The sequence below is a fragment of the Mesoplodon densirostris genome, chromosome 8, assembly GCF_025265405.1.
Source record: "Mesoplodon densirostris isolate mMesDen1 chromosome 8, mMesDen1 primary haplotype, whole genome shotgun sequence".
Lineage (NCBI taxonomy): Eukaryota > Metazoa > Chordata > Mammalia > Artiodactyla > Ziphiidae > Mesoplodon > Mesoplodon densirostris.
Window position 1 is genome coordinate 15894872 of NC_082668.1, and position 6000 is coordinate 15900871.

At 44.9% G+C, this 6000-nt stretch overlaps 1 protein-coding gene across 1 annotated transcript in view; it reads right to left on the reverse strand.

Moving 5' to 3' along the window:
* Positions 1-4195, reverse strand: part of ACSL3 (acyl-CoA synthetase long chain family member 3) — an 84558-nt gene extending 80363 nt beyond the window's left edge. Inside the window, exon 1 of the mRNA XM_060106741.1 lies at positions 3950-4195. The gene's annotated coding sequence lies outside the window, so the exon portion shown is untranslated. The remainder of the gene's footprint in view (positions 1-3949) is intronic.
* Between the last annotated feature and the right edge of the window lie 1805 nt (positions 4196-6000).

Genomic DNA, 6000 nt, shown 5'->3' on the forward strand with positions numbered 1-6000 from the left:
AAATCGTAGCAATATTTTCTTAAATCAGTCTCCCAAGGGAAATGAAATAAAAGCAAAAATAAACAAATGAGACCTAATCAAACTTAAAAGTTTTGCACAGCAAAAGAAACCATAAACAAAATGAAGACAACCTACGAGAGAAATATTTGCAAATGATGTGATTGACAAAGAGTTAATATTCAAACTATACAAACAGCTCATACAACTCAATATCAAAAAAAAACTCAAACCACCCAATCAAAAAGTGGGCAGAAGTCCTAAACAGACATTTCTCCAGAGAAGACATACAGATGGCTAACAGGCACATGAAAAGATCCTCAACATCACTATTAGAGAAATACAAATCCAAACAAACCATAATGAGGTATCACCTCACACCTGTCAGAATGACTACCATCAAAAGTCTACATATAATAAATGCTGAAGGAGAAAAGGGAACCCTCCTACACTGTTGGTGGGAATGTAATTTGGTGTAGCCACTATGGGAAACAGTATTCAGGTACTTTAAAAGACTAAAAATAGAATCACCATATGATCCGGCAATTCCACTCCAGAAAGGATGAAAAGTCTAATTCAAAATGAACATTTGGGTACATGTATATTAGCATCACTATTTACAATGGCCAAGATATGGAAGCAACACAAGTGCCCATCAACAGATGACTGGCTTAAGAAGATGTGATGTGTATATGCGTGTGTGTGTGTGTTTATAATATTACTCAGCCATAAAAAAGAACGAAATATTGCCATTTGCAGCAACATGGATGGACCTAGAGAATATTAAGCTTAGTGAAACAAGTCAGACAGAAAAAGACAAATACTATATGATACCACTCGTATGTGGAATCTAAAAAATAATACAAATGAATATATATACAAAACAGAAACAGACTCACAGACACAGAAAACAAACATGGTCACCAAAGGGGAGAGGGAGGAGGGGAGGGACAAATTAGTAGCACGGGATTAACAGATACAAACTACTATACATAAAACAGATAAGCAAAAAGGATGTACACAGGGAATTACGCAATATATTGTAATAACCTATAATGGAATATAATCTGTCAAAAAAAAGAAAGAGAAATAAGTAAAATTAAATAAAAGGAATTTGAGAGGTAAAGAGATGCCAGTGAAAATGTTCCCTTTCCAGATACTGAATTTTAAGTCTGATCAATTTTCTTTCTACCGTACTGATACTGGGCAATCTTAATTTAAACAAAACTGGAATCGCTGGAAAATGACATATAATATAGTTTATTTTACATATTCGTATATTTATTTTCTTAGTGTTCCATACCACTCTTACAAATTATTAGAAGTAAACTCATAAAAGGTAAATTTTAAAATTAATATTTAATATTAGAGAAGACTAGAATAACATGAATGCAAAATGCCAGCTGGTATCATGGACTCAATCCTGGAACAGAAAAAAGAGCATTAGTGGAAAAACTGGTGATATCTGAATAAAGTCTACAGTTAAGAGGATAATATCAATATTAATTTCTTGTTTTGACAAATGAACCAAGGTTATGTGACACGTTAGTATAAGAGCAGGGGAGCTGGGTTATGGTATACAGGAATATTCCATATTTGCAACTTTTCTGTAAATCTCAAATCATCCCAAAATAAAAAGTTTAAATATATATATATAGGGCTTCCCTGGTGGCGCAGTGGTTGAGAGTCCGCCTGCCGATGGAGGGGACGCGGGTTCGTGCCCTGGTCTGGGAAGATCCCGCATGCCGCGGAGCGGCTGGGCCCGTGAGCCATGGCCGCTGAGCCTGCGCGTCCGGAGCCTGTGCTCCGCAATGGGAAAGGCCACAACAGTGAGAGTACCACGTACCGCAAAAAAATAAATAAATAAATAAATAAATAAAAATAAATATATATAGTACCCAGTCTAGTCAACAAGCACTATTGGTCACCCACCATCTAAGGGGAAAAACAAAACCACCTCCCTAGACTAGATTTCCATCTAAATCACAATCCTCTATACAGTATTCGTTCACACACTACTTGTCCTTCGTTACACATTACACATATCATAATGTGTAATTATATATTATTTGTATGAGATTTGCTTCATGTTTGTTTCCTCCGTAAAGGCAAAGCTCCCATCAATTCTGTTCACTGCTGCATTCTCAGCACTTTACATGGTGCCTGATATAGAATAGGAACTAAAGGCTCTAAGTGAGCAATTAATTGAAAGAGGAATGGTTAACTTAAGCAGAACCAGACAGCAGAGGAGCACATAAGCAATGAGAAAAATGTTGGGCTTTAAGATCTGACTTCCCAAACCAGACAGGGATTGATTCTTCCCATCCCTCCTTCCTTCCTTCTTTCCTTCAAGGACATGACTCAGAATATTTCAGCTTTAAATCAACCAGCGCAAACATCTTACAAACCCAGTAACTGAGACCCAAAGACACTAGGTGACCCATACATCCAGTGGATCTCTGCTCTACACCCAACACTGCCATCCTACAGAACCAACGCTTTCTATTGAAAAAGAGAGAAACCAGGAAAAGTCTGAAGGGAAACTACCAGAGTGACTAAAGAAGCCTTACTCATTCCTAAGGGTGAGAAGTGCATGGGAAGACGCCAGAACACAAAAAAAGAATAAAGTCTGTGCAGCACACTCCCGTGTCACACCTCCTCCGCCCTGTAATAACCTACTAATACACTTCCAGGAGCACCTCAGCAGCACCCTTCAACTCTCGGAACTAATCTGGGGAAACAAAAAAGGTTATCATCAAACTACAGCTCTCCTGGACACTCAAAAAATCCACGGTGACAACTATTCAGCCAGCCACCAAGGAGTGGCAGTATACTGTAGTGCTTAGATGTGAAAGCTCTGGATTTTCAGACAGGCGGATCTGAATCCCAGCTTCTCCTCTTACTTGCTGTGATCTGGGGGCAAGTTAATATATCCAAACAGCAGTTTTTCCAGCTGTAAAATGGGAATAACCGCCACCCTAGTGGGTTGTTCACAGTTTCAGAGATACTATACAGAAAGCTCTTAGCACAACACCCGCAATGTTATAAAGGCTCAATAAGTGTCAGCTGTTTGGCATCTTATTCGGCTATAATCACTTTCACGAGGCCTAGTCTCTCTCTAACGTCCATATAATTTCAAAGACGTTGTTCTACCCTATTTCTGAAAGGCCATATACACAATAGCTTCGAGCACATTTTCTAAATCCAGCCTGGACAAACCAGTTCTATGTCTCTGGGCCTCGGGTTGCTCATCTGTGAAACGGGCTGGATCATCCCTACCCCACTGGGCTGGTGATAGCGAGCACTCTCTCGGTATTACACATTCCACTACTGCTGTATAATTAAAATGCACCTAGGGAAAATAAACCTTCAACTCCCAACCCCAAAACAATAGTATTCATCCCCGCCCCATCACCACCGATCGTGGCCTGAACAAATACCAAGGTCGACCCATCTCACACCCCCAATTTCTCCTCACACCCCGCAGCAACCCACCCACCCCCCCAGTGTGGGTTTCCGAAACCGCAGGGCTCAGTTTCCTCCCAGCGACGGCGTCAGAGCCGGGCTAGTGAAAGCTGTCAATCCCCCAGGCCACCCCGCCCCCAAAGCGCCGGGAAAGACCCTGCCGCATCCTTCCTCCCCCGGACAGCGCGGCCGCTCTGGCTGCGGTTCCCCCAGCTCACGTGGGCCCTTCGGCCCGGGCCCCACCTCACCAGCTTCCCAGACCCCACGGCCGCGCCTCCCACACACGCCGCGGGCCGGCCCCAGAGCCCGCACCGCCAGCGCGCACACCCTCGGCGCCGGGCTCGGCGGCCACGTCGAGGAGCCGGGGCCTCCAGGCCGGCCGCGTCCCTCCCCCAGGCCCGGGCCGCCCTCGGGCCCAACCCGGCCGCACGCGGAGGCCCCGCCGCCAACACGGCCCCGCCGCTCCCACCACGGGCGCCGCACTCACCGCGAGGCCGGAGCTCCGGTTCCTCCGGCCCATGCAGGCCTTGCTGCGCCCTCAGAGCATTCACGCCCCGGGCCGCCTCCTGGGGACCCTGACGCAGCCTCCGCGGTCGCACTGCGAGAGGGCAGCGGTTGGCTGCCCGGTCAGCTGCCGCGCCGCCTCGTCTCAGCCCCAGCACTCGCAACTAGCACAGTGTAGCGCCTCAGCGCCGGCAGACCAGCGTCTGCTGAACCGAACCGCCCAAGACGCACGCCCCCGGCCGGCGCTCGTTGCATATGCAGAGAGGCAGCCGCCCATTGGCCCGCGGGCGGTGGCGCGTGCGGGGCTGGGCCTATCGAATTCCGACCGGGAGCGCGGCGCGGGCGGCCGGGGGCGGGGCGGGGTTACTATGGGTCATTCGCCCGAGCTGGGGCGGACGGGACACAGCCGCAGCCGGCGCGGGGCGGGGACAGGTCGGCGGGGAGGGACCGGACCACTGCGGCCGGGAGAGGGGAGGGGAGCCAGTCTGTGCGGCCGCGACAAGGGCGGAGATGGGGCGGGGCCGGCCGGGTCTGCAGGAGGGCAGTTCCTGAGGAAAAAGACCACCGCCTTGTCCCCCGAAAAAGGAACTAGAAAACGCAGATATTGCTGTAATGCATAAATCTTAATATAGGTCAGGGAAAAAAATGCGCGTTATTATTTTCATTCTTAATTGGATTACTTGTTTCGTTCTTGCACAAATTTGTCAAATTTTATAAAATAAAATGATTTTTGGAAATGTCTGAAGCGAGAGGGTCTCAAAAATTCAAAGCATGTTTCTTTATTGTCTCTTGTTTTGGCCTCACCGAACCCAGCAAATAACCCATCTCCCCTCAGTGCACTCACTAATTATACCAGATTGATATTTGTTTTCAAATGATAAAGCTGACCCCAAATTATTGTCTTTGGACGTTCTTTTTATGAAGCTAAAACTGTTTCTGTATTTTAAAGTTTGCCATTATATTTCACTTTAGACACTACAAAAAGGAAAAAAACATAGAGTGCAGGTAGACTGCATTACTGCAAGCAAACAAACCAAAACACAAATGACTAAAACAACAAGTACAATACACTATAAGAAAGATGGCTTTCATTACCCAAGCAGCAGTGGGGTTGAGCTTTTCTTTTTTCTTTAATCCAACATATTATTTAGTTGGTCTGTGGACAAAGTTACAACATTAAGTCAGATTTGATACCACAAGAAATAAAACATTTGGAGGGGTTTATTTTGTTTTGAAGTAATGAAGGAGCTAGAAATAGCTACTTGAATAGTAAACCTCGATGCTATGCAAAACTTGTCTTTAAGTAGGTGAAAGGTGACGTTCATGAGCCAGCCTCTGGCTAAAGCAGGGGCTCGCTTCCCAAGAGAATCTCAAAATCCTTGAAGCCGCCTGAACTTGAGCTAGGTGGAGTGATGAGGCTGAGAGCAAAGAAATCTCACTCACCTTGGGCCCCAGGCCAGTTTAACTACCTAAAGGAAAGGATACCTGATTCAGACAACCTGCTCTTCTGCTAGAAAAATAGGTTCATTTGCTCGTTAATCTGTCGAAGCGCTGTCAAAGGTTAACACCCTGAAGATAAATGGAATGCAGAATTTCTTATCTGAAAAGACCGCCACCATTCTGCACGCTGAGGGAAGTATACCTTAAAAGTGGTAGTTCCAGAACCAGGAAAAGCCTCTAGCAAAATAAGTAATTTACAAGGGAGGAATCTTTTTTTCCATCAATAAGCATAAAGCAGACTAGTAGAATTCCAGCAAAACATCTTCATTATCTCTTTCTGTATTACTAGTGTGTGTGTGTGTGTGTGTGTGTGTGTGTGTGTGTGTATGATATATATTTTTAAAGAAAAATACTCCTTGGACTCAAAATTCTAAATTCCCATCTTGTTTGCTTAGGGTAAACAGAAATGTAATGTTTCCAGTCTCTAAGATGTTCTGTTTTTAAAATAAAATAATATATGCACAGTTGCTTTTCTTTTATTCAGGATTTCAGTATATTTTTACTTAGAGCTTTTGAGGGAATTATGAAATTTGG